Source organism: Prionailurus viverrinus, chromosome B2 (genome assembly GCF_022837055.1).
Source record: "Prionailurus viverrinus isolate Anna chromosome B2, UM_Priviv_1.0, whole genome shotgun sequence".
Lineage (NCBI taxonomy): Eukaryota > Metazoa > Chordata > Mammalia > Carnivora > Felidae > Prionailurus > Prionailurus viverrinus.
In genome coordinates this window covers 110,854,598-110,868,457 of record NC_062565.1, presented here as the reverse complement: position 1 = coordinate 110,868,457, position 13,860 = coordinate 110,854,598, and the positions used below count along the sequence as shown (strand labels likewise).

At 39.2% G+C, this 13,860-nt stretch overlaps 1 protein-coding gene across 6 annotated transcripts in view; it reads right to left on the bottom strand.

Moving 5' to 3' along the window:
• PKIB (cAMP-dependent protein kinase inhibitor beta) overlaps positions 1–13,860 on the bottom strand; it is a 179,912-nt gene that overhangs the window by 105,168 nt on the left and 60,884 nt on the right. The window lies entirely within an intron of this gene.

The window sequence follows — 13,860 nt, the reverse complement described above, 5'->3', positions numbered from 1 at the left end:
GGGGCGGAGGGAGCGACAGGCTGGACCCGCCCCCGGCGCAGAGCGCTCCCCCCCCCACCCAGCCTCCCCGCCACGCACACACCCTCCTCGGTATCCGCGTGCAGTGGAGCTCTGGGCGCCGTGAGGCTCGCGGGGAAGAGCGACAGTGGCTCTTCCCTGTTGGCGCCCCGCGCAGGACTCTCCTGCAAGCGTGTTAACAAAACTCGTCAGTGATCACAGAACCTCTGTTCTACCCTCCTGCCACTCTGTCCTCCTGGGTGATTGCTCAGGTTGTGTTAGGAATTCGCTTGATGTGAGTGCAGGAATTTCGCCACTCTCCCAGTTCCCAGACGCTACAACTTGTCGGTTCGACCCATCGTGTGCGCCCGGGGGGATGTATTCTCCAAGAGTCCTAAGGTTGCGTTTTGATCTACTCGTGACTGTTTGGAGAAGGTAGGAATGTGCATAGTTTTCTTATCTGCACCCAGAATCTGGGTCTTCGTGTTTATTAGCAGATTATTTTAACAGATTGGGAAGGAACATGCAATGCCAACAACTTTTAGGCAAAGAAAAATAGATAACAATGCCATATCCAGTTTCGTTTTCAGGTTCTCACAAGGAAAATTAGGTCCTTATTAGGGTTTCATTGTGTCCTTTGAAAGCCATGTTACCTGGAGCCTGCTTCGGATTCTGTGTCTCCCTCTCTCTCTAACCCTCCCCCGCTCATGCTCTGTCTCTGTCTCAAAAATAAAATAAAACATTAAAAAAAAATTTTTTTTTAAAGAAAGCCATATTAAATGGATGACAATAGTGCTGAAAAAATTAAGATACGATTCTCTGGTTTGTCCTCATTAAAGTCCTGAGATCGCCTCTGTTTTCCTGAAAGTCGTTTTTAGTGCTTAAAATCTTAATACCAATATTCGCATTGGCATTCTGCTCTGGCTCCCTAACCAAGGCCTATGATACCTGCTTCACTAATAACTACTTCTAAATTCCCTTTTTAGGCAAAGGCTATGTGAGATACAAAATTATAATCAGTCAAATATTTGATTTAAAATACCAACTAATGGTGCTACAATCAGGCCCTTTAAGTTACTTAATATTCTTACCCCCACAATGTAGTAATAATCATCACTATTTTCATTTAGCAAACCGAGGTCCAGCGAGGTTAGACAAGGTTTGAATAAAGTGAAATAGCTAAGACTGCAAATCAGTTTTTGAACTTAGGTTTTTCTGCCTTTAAGGTTGATCAACTTTTCTAAACTTAAGATCTGTTAATAAAGCTTATGATTTTTCTAAATGTCGATCCTGTATGTTTTATCTTCTAAGAACATAGTTACTTGTGTGGTTGTTCAAACATTAATTAAAGGAATTGAGATTGATATTTTTAGTGTAACTTCAAAACTTATTGACATTATCAAAAATATTTGTATACCAAATATATTATAAATATTATTATTAAGGCAAATTATTCTGAGTCCTATTCATTTGAGATAGCCTATAATAGAGAATGATACTAAAATGTTTAAATATTTGAGTCATACTATGATGATCGGATTTTTATGATTCTGCAACTATATACCTTGTACTCACAAAATTTGTTTTGTTAGCCTTGTATTTTGGGTTAAATTTGATAATATCATTAGTCTTTACTGATATACTTTTAAATTACATATTTGAAATAATCAGAATCACTTGAATGTATGTCCATGAACACTCTATCTTCAGTGGCTAGAGTAGCACAAAACAAGTGCTTAAAAGCAGTTTTTTAATGAAAAAATGTAATTTCACTTCCTTCAATTAAGACAAAATAATGACTTAAGAAACCACTGTAGAATGCTTTTGTCTACTTAGAATAGATTGAAGATTTTGATAGTCTCTCACTTCTATAGGAAAGTAAGGGAGATGATGCCATCAGGTAAACAGCCTAAAGGTTTGCAGTAACTGTTGCTAAGAATGGTAGAGAGAACCTGACCATAAATCCAAAGGAGTACTTTTGAGTCCAGGAACTGGTGGTGGTAGTAGTTGCACACGGTTGTGTGAATTTTTGTAAAATGTATGATTCTTAATGCAGAAAGTTTAATCAACTGTGGGGCTTTACCAAGTGGTCTGATGGAAAAACTAGGAGAAAACTTGGCTACCATTACTAAGAGAGCAGGTGAAGGACAGAGCCATGAGATTAATGTAATACTACATAGGAGAATAGGTAGAGACATAAAAAAAAAAAAGGAGAGAGGGGCGCCTGGGTGGCGCAGTCGGTTAAGCGTCCGACTTCAGCCAGGTCACGATCTCGCGGTCCGTGAGTTCGAACCCCGCGTCAGGCTCTGGGCTGATGGCTCAGAGCCTGGAGCCTGTTTCCGATTCTGTGTCTCCCTCTCTCTCTGCCCCTCCCCCGTTCATGCTCTGTCTCTCTCTGTCCCAAAAATAAATAAACGTTGAAAAAAAAAAAAAAAGGAGAGAAAAAGAAGTTAAGGAGCTACAGATATAAATCAAATGAGGGAGAAAAATAAGCTATAGTCAAGGTGGGATAGGTTTCTTGAAAGTTCTAATAGTAGTGATGACATGGTTTATGGAAGAAAAGTGGGTGAGGTTGGCTGACATAGAATGAAGATGAAGAAGTTGGAGACTAAGGTACTGGAAAGGCCTTTCACATGGACACTGAAGCCACCAACAAATAAGAGAAGCCATGAGAGTGAGTCATATACCAAAGATTTCCATGAATGTGGTGGAATGATCTGAAGCCAAGTGGATGACTGTGCAGAGTTGGGGCAGAAGGTACATATACAGGAAGCAAGGGGCTAAACAGATCAAGGGCTGATATAAGAGGTGGTCCGCTGTTCAAAATCAATACTGGGGAGCTACAAGGATATCAATGCTGCCTTCCATGGCTCTAGGAAGTTAAACAATAAGCATTTTATCCTGAGGAAAGAAGATCTATGGGAAACTATTCTCAGAAGAAAGTTGATTTTCACATAAAGCAAGAAAATGGATAAAGCATAGTGTGAAGAAGTTACCAAGGTAGTGGAATTTATCAGTATTGAACAAAGACTCTGCAAGGTCAGGGTGGATACATTTAGGAGGCAGAGCTGGCCTCACAAGTATCCAGCCTGTGAGTAGCACAGGGCTCTATTCTAAAAAGGCCCTGGGGCACCTGGGTGGCTCAGTCAGTTAAGCATCTGACTCTTGGTTTCGGCTCAAGTCGTGATCTCACAGTTTGTGGGTTCGAGTCCCAAGTCAGGCTCTTCACTGCCAGAATCTCTGCTTGGGATTCTTTCTCTTGCCCTCCCTCTCTTCCCCTTCCCTGGGGGATCTCTATTTCAAAATAAATAAATAAACATCAAAAAGAAGAAGAAGGAGAAGAAGAAGGAAAAAGAGAAGACAGCTCCGTGATTCCCTTACAACTCTTCTGTTCTTGTCTTGAAATTCCTAGTTTTAAAGTGACCCCACATTTTCATTTTGCAATGGTTCCCCCAAATTATGCAGCCAGTCCTCTTTGGGGGAAGTGAAGAAATTGGAGTACAGAGAAGGAAGAAGCAGTACAATCCCTCTGAGAATTAAAGTATGGGAGAGACTGAATCAGGAGGTGGTATTGTGAGGGAAAGCCAAGAATGGTGGAGGAAGCTGTGTAGTTGTAGGGTTTCAAGTGACATCCACTTGGGCTCTCTTCAGGGCCAGGCCAGCTGAGATGCGGGCAGGAGAGGCACACAGCAGTCCCCATCAGACTGCTCCATGTTTCCAGAGGCTAGTTTCCTAGGGCTGCTATAACACATCTCTGCAAACTTGGTGACTTGAACCAGCAGAATTTTATTTTCTCACAGTTGTGGAAGCCAAAGTTTGAAATCAAGGTGTTGGCAGGGCAGTGCTCCCTCTGAAGGCTCTAGGGGAGACCCCTTTTTGCCTCCTTAGCTCTTAGTGGCTATAGGTGATCATTGGTGCTCCTTGGCTTGTAGCTGCATAACTTCAATCTCTACCTCCACCTTCAAGAATATTCTCTGTTTTTCTTCTCTGTGGTCTTCACTTTTCTCTTATGAAATACTTTACCCGGTTAATCCAGAATAATCTCGTCTGGAGCTCCTGATCTTAGTTACATCTTCAAAGACCCTTTTTCCAAATAAGGTTACATTCACAAGTATTGGGGTTAGGACTTAGACATATCTTTTTGGAGACTAGCATTCAGTCTACTAAAGTGAGGTTGGCTGAGGCTATACGAATAGCCAGTCTGGATGACACTGGCAGCTGATAGCTTTTCAGGTCTATTTAGAAAACCAGGATATCTATAATAATGTGAAGCTTATCAATGTTTCTAAAGCTTTCCAACCATGAAATTTAATACATATGAAACCAAAAGATTAAAATTGCCTAGAGAGACTTTACGTCCCCAGGAGTGACTATCTGTCCTTGGGGACAAAATGCACTGAGGAGAGGAGTCCTGTACCTGGGACAGTGTCCCATCTGGTTATAGAGAATTGAGCAAATGGAATCTTCCACTCCTCCTCTTCAGCCATCTTCCATTCTGGAGGACATATGTGGTTCCCTGGTACTAAAAGAGAGTCTACAGGATGACCACATCTCTCCCTGAAAATACAAGATTTAGAAAGGTTGGAGGAATGACCTTGTGAATCTGTATCAGATGCTGAACTAGCTTTCCAAATCATGACTTATAAAGAACAATCTTAAAAACTCCTAAAGAAGGAAGAAAGGGGCACCTGGGTGGCTCAGTCAGTTAAGCGTCTGGCTTTGCCTCAGGTCATCATCTTGCAGTTTGTGAGTTCAAGCCCTGCATCGGGCTCTGTGCTGACAGCTCACAGCCTGGAGTCTGCTTCAGATTCTGTGTCTCCCTCTCTCTGTTCCATCTCCACCCTCTCTCTCTTTCAAAAATAAATAAACATTAAAAAAAATTTTTTAATAAAAAAAGTAAAAAATTTAAAAAACTAAAAAAAGAAGGAAGAAAGAAATGTTGAAACCGTTCTGTGCCAACCTCATCCTCTTCCTCCAAACAACAGGCACTCTGAGAAATGGTTGAGTAGCTACCAAAGTCCAATGGAGCTCCCCTTAAATACAGTCACACTCTTCTGCTTATAATAGAACAGAAGCCATAAATTCCTTCAAATGTTCCACCTATTGTTTCTGGATGATGACAGTGAGAAGGTCCCATGTTGTGCCAGTGGGGGCAGCAACATAACTGGGCCAAGATCTGCAGATCAGAGGAGCAGCCATCTTTGAGTGACCTTGAAGGAAGTTGCCTTGAGACCAAGTTTGGATGACATAGTGGCCTTTGGCAGAAGGGAGTAAAGCCTGAGTTGGCCAGTGGTGACTCTGCTTCTGTGGTGTGGAAGAAAAGATATCATCACAGACCCACATCATCAAGGTTGGTGATCCATTCATCTGAGGCTATAGAGTGAGAGGTAGAGCGAAGAGGAAGAGGATGCTCTCCTTTTAGAATTTAAAATAGAAATATTCTAACAAAGTATTCCAAATTATCATTACATTCATATGTTTCTCCTGCTTCTAGTCAATGGGGCATCATTTCACAGAGTAGCAGAGTATATGAAAAAAAAAAAAAACCAAACATTTAAAAAAAAAAAAAACACCACTGAAAACAGGAAACCTTGTGCTCTGATCCCAAGTAGTAAGGCCATTAATTGTGAATATTCTTGCTAAAGTCAGTTTTCTCTGAAGGGAAAGAGACGCTATAAGATCAAAAGATTGTCCTGCTCTAAAACTCTATAAACTGAATTGGCTTTCTTATTCAATCCAAACTCTTCAGCCCAGTGAGAACACCTTACCCACCCATCTCCATCTCACTTCAATTCTTATCATTTCCCAACCAAATCCTTTTCCAGATAAGCTAGTCAACTTGCCAGTCCCTGTGACTGGCTTCTGCAGTCCAACATTCATAATTGGTGTAGGTGATATGCTTATTTTCACTACTTCTTACTCCTAAACAATGTTATTTAATTTCCCCAAACTCCTGTTCACAAATAATCTACTTATGAAGACCTAGTGGTGAATTTTTTCCATCTCTGATCAATTTGTTCAAACATATGTCGTGTGTTTGGGGAGTATAGCAATGTTAAATTAAAAGAAAACTAGTATTTTCTTAAGCTCTTGGCATGCCATTAAAATACTTTCATCTGTATTAAGTCTCCTAATTAAACTGTAAGCATAAAGTTCTTATATTCCATAATAGAATATATGGAATTTTCCAACTTCTTCCAGTAAATAGACAATGTTTTAGAAACAATAAAAATAAAATTCCTAACCATGGAGCCATTCACTGGTACAGGACTGAAACATTCTTGGCCCAGAGTAGGCATTCAATAAATATTTTTATATAAATATATAAGTAAGTCAATCGACCCTTTTCTATTCAACCATAATTTTATACACACACACACACACACACACACACACACACACAAACACACATGAAAACACCAACTATTCTTCTTCAATAGGATGACCTTTCACCAGTATGTGATAATTTATTTGTTCAAATTAGTTTTATTTTTAACAGCATATTTAAGAAATAGTTAAAACATTTTAATATACGTTTATATGTATTGCTTTTGTGTACAGATTCATAAAATCAGAGATGAGATCTTTAAGATTAGATGATCATCATAATTAAAAAAATTAATAACTTCTGGGGCGCCTGGGTGACGCAGTCGGTTAAGCGTCCGACTTCAGCCAGGTCACGATCTCACGGTCCGTGAGTTCGAGCCCCGCGTCAGGCTCTGGGCTGATGGCTCAGAGCCTGGAGCCTGTTTCTGATTCTGTGTCTCCCTCTCTCTCTGCCCCTCCCCCGTTCATGCTCTGTCTCTCTCTGTCCCAAAAATAAATAAACGTTGAAAAAAAATTTTTTTTTAAATTAATAACTACTAACCCAGGGGATCTCAGTGTCTCTAGAATTTTCTCTCTGTCCCTGTTTTTAAGTAAGTTCTCCACCCACCATAGGGCTTGAACTCACCATCATGAGATCAAGAGTCACATACTCTACTGATTGGCCGAGCCAGGTGCCTCTGGGATTTTCTATTATATTAGAAAACGTACATTTTTATCAGATGTGCAATAACATTTACATGATACTTATTATATTATTCACAGTAAATATTATGTATTATGGTCCTGAATTACTCATTAACTGTAGATAACTATGTTGAATCCTAAGTTATCTTATAAAATGAGTTGGGTCTTTTTTGATTTGAGGCAAATTCTAACATAACTCAAGTATCGCTCATGGAAGTTAAGATGGGTAGAGTCATCTAAAAAGGGAAGCTTCTGAGATGTTCCTGGGGCATGGACTTGAATGCCATCTCAAAAAAATCTCCTTGGAAATTGAGAATTTACACTTAATTCAATTGCAACCTCCCCCCCACCTTTCTAAAAGTTTCCTTATACTGTACAGGAGTTAGAAAAGCTGTAAAAATTAACATTATCCCATAAATCTAAGGCAAATATGATATTGTGATTTATAAGAAATAATATATTTTGGTCATTCAGATGAATGGCAACCAAAATATATTTCTCATCGTCCTCCATGGTTTCTGGTTCACAGCTCCTAAAACCTTTGGAGTGATAAGTGATAAAACCTTTCCTGTGATAAGGGTGATAAAGGTATCTTATCTTTTGTTATGTTAATGAGGTGACTTTGGGGAAGCTCTCAGGTAACCTAAGGACAGTGAGCTGATAGCCAGGAAAACCATGTCATTTTTTTAAATTTTCATTTCCAGTTTGTTTGTTTGTTTGTTTGTTTTTAATATAAATAATTTATCGTCAAATTGGCTTCCATACAGCACCCAGTGCTCATCCCAACAAGTGTCCTCCTCAATGCCCATCACCCATTTTCCACTCTCCCCCAGCCCCCATCAACCCTGTTTGTTCTCTGTATTTAAGAGTCTCTTACGGTTTGCCTTCCTCCCTCTCTGTTTGTAAGTTTTTTTTTCTCCTTCCCTACCCCCAAGGTCTACTGTTAAGTTTCTCAAGATCCACCTATGAGTGAAAACATATGGTATCTTTCTCTGACTGACTTATTTCACTTAGCATAACACCCTCAAGTTCCATCCACGTTGCTGCAAACGGCATGATTTCATTGTTTCTCATTGCTAAGTGGTATTCCATTGTATATATAAACCACATCTTCTTTATCCATTCATCAGTTGATGGACACGTAGGCTCTTTCCATAATTTGGCTATTGTTGAAAGTGCTGCTATAAACATTGAGGTACATGTGCCCCTATGTATCAGCACTCCTGTATCCCTTGGGTAAATTCCTAGCACTTGCTGGGTCATAGGGTAGTTCTATTTTTTGAGGAACCTCCACACTATTTTCCAGAGAGGCTGCACCAGTTTGCATTCCCACCAACAGTGCTAGAAAGTTCCCATTTCACCAGCATCTATAGTTTCCTGAGTTGTTCATTTTAGCCACTCTGACCGGTGTGAGGTGGTACCTCAGTGTGGCTTTGATTTCTATTTCCCTGATGAAGAGTGACATTGAGCATTTTTTCATGTGTCTGTTGGCCATCTGGATGTCTTCTCTGGAAAAGTGTCTATTCATGTTTTCTGCCCATTTCTGGGTTATTTGTTTCTCGGGTGTGGAGTTTGGTGAGTTTTTTATAGATTTTGGATACTAGCCCTTTATCCCACGTGTCATTTGCTAATGTCTTGTCCCATTCCCTTGGTTGCCTTTTGGTTTTGTTGACTGTTTCCTTTGCAATGCAAAAGCTTTTTATCTTGATGTCCCAATAGTTCATTTTTGCTTTTAATTCCCTTGCCTTTGGAAATATGTCAGGTAAGAAATTGCTATGGCTGAGGTCAAAGAGGTTGTTGCCTGCTTTCTCCTCGAGGATTTTGATGGCTTCCTGTCTCACATTCAGGTCTTTCATCCATTTTGAGTTTATTTTTGTGTATGGTGTAAGAAAGTGGTCTAGTTTCATTCCTTTGCATGCTGCTATCCAGTTCTCCCAGCACCATTTGCTAAAGAGACTGTCTTTTTTCTATTGGATACTCCATAAAATACCTAGGAATAAATCTAACCAAAGATGTAAAAGATTTGTATGCTGAAAACTATAGAAAGCTTATGAAGGAAATTGAAGAAGACATAAAGAAATGGAAAAATGTTCCATGCTCATGGATTGGAAGAATAAATATTGTTAAAATGTCAATACTACCCAAAGCAATCTACACATTCAATGCAATTCCAATCAAAATTGCACCAGCATTCTTCTCAAAGCTAGAACAAACAATCCTGAAATTTGTATGGAACCACAAAAGACCCCGAATAGCCAGAGCAATATTGAAGAAGAAAACCAAAGCAGGAAGCATCACAATCCCAGACTATAGCCTCTACTACAAAGCTGTAATCATCAAGACAGTCTTATTTTGGCACCGATCATGTCATTTGAGGGTTGTAAGTTTCAGTTTCCCAGACTTCCAGGGAAGGATAGGACTTGGAGTTCGAATCAGCCAATGCCAATGACTTAGTCAGTCATGACTGTGCACTGAAACCTCCATAAAAACCCAAAAGGACAGGGTTGGGAAAACTTCCAGGTTGGTGAACACACAAAGGTGCCTGGAGAGGTCAGGGAAGCTCCTCATGCTTTCCCCATACCTCATCCTATAATATCTCTGCATCTGGTTGTTGATTTATATCCTTTATCCTATCTGTAATAAACTGCTAAACATGTTTCCCTGAGTTCTGTGAGTCACTCTGGAAAATTAAAAGAACCTACGGAGGAGGTCATTGGAACCTCCAATCCAGAAGTACAGGTAACAGCCTGGGGTTTGCAACTATCTGAAGTAAGGGGTGGAGAATAATCTTGTAAGACTGAGCCCTTAACCTGTGGAATGTGATGCTATCTTCAGGTAGATAGTGTCAGAATTGTGTTGAAACCTTGGACACCCTACTGGTGTCCTAGAATTGCTTGGTGTTGTGGTGGGAGACACCCTCCCCACATTGAAATTGGGTCCAGAAACCCTAAAGGAGAAAATAACAACAAAAAATCGTATGCTTTCATTTAAAATATCTGAACAATTGAAATATACTCTTTAGCATTAACATTTGTCTGGGTTTCTTGGATTAGATGCATCTTATCCATGATTCTCCTTTTTAGTTGCAGCCCTAGACAAAATTTTAACGTAAGTAAAGCCTGTTGCCTTTCTGCATCTTTTTCATCTTCTCCTTTCCAACTATTTAAGTTCTCCTGTGAGCCATGAGTGGGTTTATAAACACATTGACCCTCTCAGTAGGTTTTTGTGCAACACTCTTTGAAGTCAGCAGTGAACTAGAGCAGAGCAATTGACATTGCAGAAGAGAACTTTAGAGAAATAGTATAATATCTGAGAGTGAATAATTTATTTCCAAAGATTAGAGTCTAAGCACCACTCTAATACCTATAAGGAGACATCTTCCTTTACAAATGAGACCCTAACATTGCCAATTAATAGATATGCGTACAATAAATCTTTTCCCCAACCTTGTATTAATTTTCTAAAAAAGAGGGGTGCCTGTGTGGCACAGTCAACTTAGTGTCTTACTTCAGCTCAGGTCATGATCTCATGGTTTCGTTTTTGGGTTCAAGCCCTGTATGGGACTCTGCACTGACAGTTCAGTGGAGCCTAAAGCCTGCTTCGGATTCTCTGTCTCCCTCTCTCTCTGTCCCTCCCCTGCTTGTGCACACGCGCATGCTCACTGTCTCTCTCTCTCTCTCTCAAAAATAAATAAATATTTTTATAAAAAGAAAAAAATAAGAACAAAATTTGTTCCTTGGAAGGAACAAGGACTGACTGCAATCTATCACCTTGAGAATTTACCAGACAAGGCCCATATTTTCCTAACCTTTTCCAAACTATTTAACGAAGATTCCCTTTCTTAAGTAATAAGGAAAATTTTGATATAGATTACTAGGTTGACAGGGTTTTTTTCCCAATACTTTTTTAAAGTTGCCCTACTTTGTCCTGTGTACAAAATGTGTTTTTAATTCTGTTCTTAGGATTTTCTCTTTGCCAGTGATTTTAAGTAATTTTGCCATGTCTGTGGTGGAGGTTTCTTCATGTTTCATGCACTTGAGGTCCATTGTATTTCTTGGGTTGGAAACATTTCAATCATTTCTTCAAATAATTTTTCTGCTCCCACTCCCTTGATGATTCCAATTAACACATATGCTTAAGCTACTTAAAGTTTTCCTACAGATCACAGATGCTCTGTTCATTTGTTTTTGGTCTTTTTCCTCTCTGTGTTTTATTTTGAGTAGTTCTTTTTGCTGTTTTACTCTGTAGTGTTTAATCTACTGTGAATCCTATACCAGTGTCCATTTCATCTCAGATGCTGTATTTTGCATCTCTAGAACTTTGATCTAGACGTTGACTCTACCTATCTTCCATGCCTCTACTTAGTGTGCTCCATCTTTCCTCTACATGGGATATAGCTACAATAATTTTTATAATGTCATTACATACTAATTCAATTGTCTGTGTCAATTTTGGATTGTTTCTATTGATGGTTTTTTCTCTTCACTTTAGGTCACATTTCCCTTCTTCTTTACACGTGTGGTAATGTCTTATTAGTTGCCAGACTTCGTGATTTTGCCTTGTTGGGTGGGTGATGGATAATTTTGCATTCCTATTAGAATTTTTGAACTTTGTTCTTGACCATAATTAAGTTACTTGGGAAGAGTTTATCCTTTTAAGACTTTCAATTAAGTTTTATGAGATAGGATTAAAGAGATTTCATTAGCCTAGGGCTTATTTTGCTCCACTGTGAGGTAAGAATTTTTTGAGTACTCAAACTAATGTGTCTTGAATAATGACTGAAATTCTAGGTGCAGGAACGTGAACTACTCTCAACTCTGAGCTTTGGTGATTGGTCTTTGTGTTCCTTCAGGTGGTTCTTGCTTCCTTACCTGCATAAACTGATTTGTATCCAACTGAAGACCTGAGGGTATCTTCTGGAGATTTCAAGCGTTCTTTCTCTGTGACGTTCTCTCTGTGCAGAGACTCTGCCCTGCAATCTCTAAAGATGGTCTGGCTCCCTACATGACCAGTTTCATCTTTTCAACTCTGAGAGATGGCCAGACTTAGCCTGGGTTCCTCCTCCCTGAACTAATACTGGGAAATTCTCTTCAGACACTGAGCTGAGGCAATCATAGTGCTTACTGCATTTGTTTCATCTTTTTCAGGGATCACTATCCTGTGCTGCCTTATGTTTAGTATCTGAAAACATTGCCCCATATATTTTACCTGCTTTTATAGTTGTTTCAGGCAGGAGGGTGAATCTAGCCCCCATTACCTCATCTTTACTAGAAGCAGAAGTCCATTTAGTAATTTGTTTTTGCTTTTTAGATTTAGTGTTTGCTTTGTTTTTTCATGTAAATCCTTTCTACAAAAACAGTAAGAGTTCACAGCACAAAATGGACTTCTTATAAATGTTTTAGATTGGATGAAGTAAATCTTAAAAAGAAAGGAGAAATTCTGTTCACTTACATGTTGCTCAGAGACAAATTCATTGGGAGAATTTAGTGAAAGACTCAAATCTAAGATGACAGTTCTATTCTCAGCTCTGTTAATGACAACTTCTCTGGCCTTAACTTTTATGCCTATGTTTTCCCATAAAATGGTAATGGATGTTGACACTCCTCTTTAAAATTAAGAAAAGTTTTTCTACATTATATGGAAACAAGGACAGCCTTAACTAGGATTATATTGAAATTCTATCTATATTGCCTCTGAAGTACTTTATCAATTGTGAATGTTATCTGTCTATAAATTTTTCATTATTAATAAGGGAGCTGATTCCAAGTCATGCTTCTGGAAATCATCTGATGAAGTCACCATGAATAGCAGCATTGGTGATGTATCTCAAGGAGGGGGGAAAATAAAAATTATTTCTTGGTTCAACAGTGGTAATATTCTCAGCTTTCACATTAACTGAATGACTTAATGGGTCTTTATTAATAAATGTCCCCATTTATCCACAAAACATTTCTATGATGGTTATATAAAAGCAGCTTATACAAATTTTGCTGTATTTCAAAAGTAAAAGCATATAAACTTGCTGCATCCAACTCTTTTCCCATCATTCCTCCTGGCTCCTATCAAGCCATATCAGGCATCCACAATAAGAAAGTTAATTCGCACAGAAACATGAAAGAATTCTGCATTTATCCCAAAACCTATGTGCACAGATCTGTAGACACATTTGGTCTAATATATTATTAGAAGATTTAATTTCATTCCAGTGAACAAAACCTCTCAGTAAGGGGACAATTTATGGCTGAAAATATTAGTTTGCAGCATACACCTTTACCATCAATGCTTTTTATTTGTGAAAGTTCATGACAGAAAGCAACTTCCAAATATTCTTAAATTTAAAATCTAAACATTCTTAGATTTCAAGTAAAAAATATTAACCTTACCTGACTCTAAATACCAGAGTTATGTACATCATTGTTATGCAAAATCCCCAGACCTGTAGAATTCATATCAGCTGGGAGCTTGTTAGAAATATAGAGTCTCAGGGAGCCTGGGTGGTTCAGTCGGTTAAGCGTCTGACTTCGGCTCAGGTCATGGTCTCTCGGTTTGTGAGTTGGAGCTCTGCATCGGGCTCTGTACTGACAGCTCGGAACCTGGAGCCTGCTTCAGATTCTGTGTCTCCTTCCCCACCCCCACTGTGTCTCTGCCCCTCCCCCACTTGTGCTCTGTCTCTCTCTATCAAAAATAAATGTAAAAAAAATTTTTTTTAAGAAATATAGGATCTCAGGGGTTGGGTTAGTTGGTTAAGCAACCGACTCTTGATTTTGGCTCAGGTCTGATCTCATGGTTTGTGAGACTGAGCCCCAAGTTGCGAGCTACACTGACAGCACAGAGCCTGCTTGGGATTCTCTC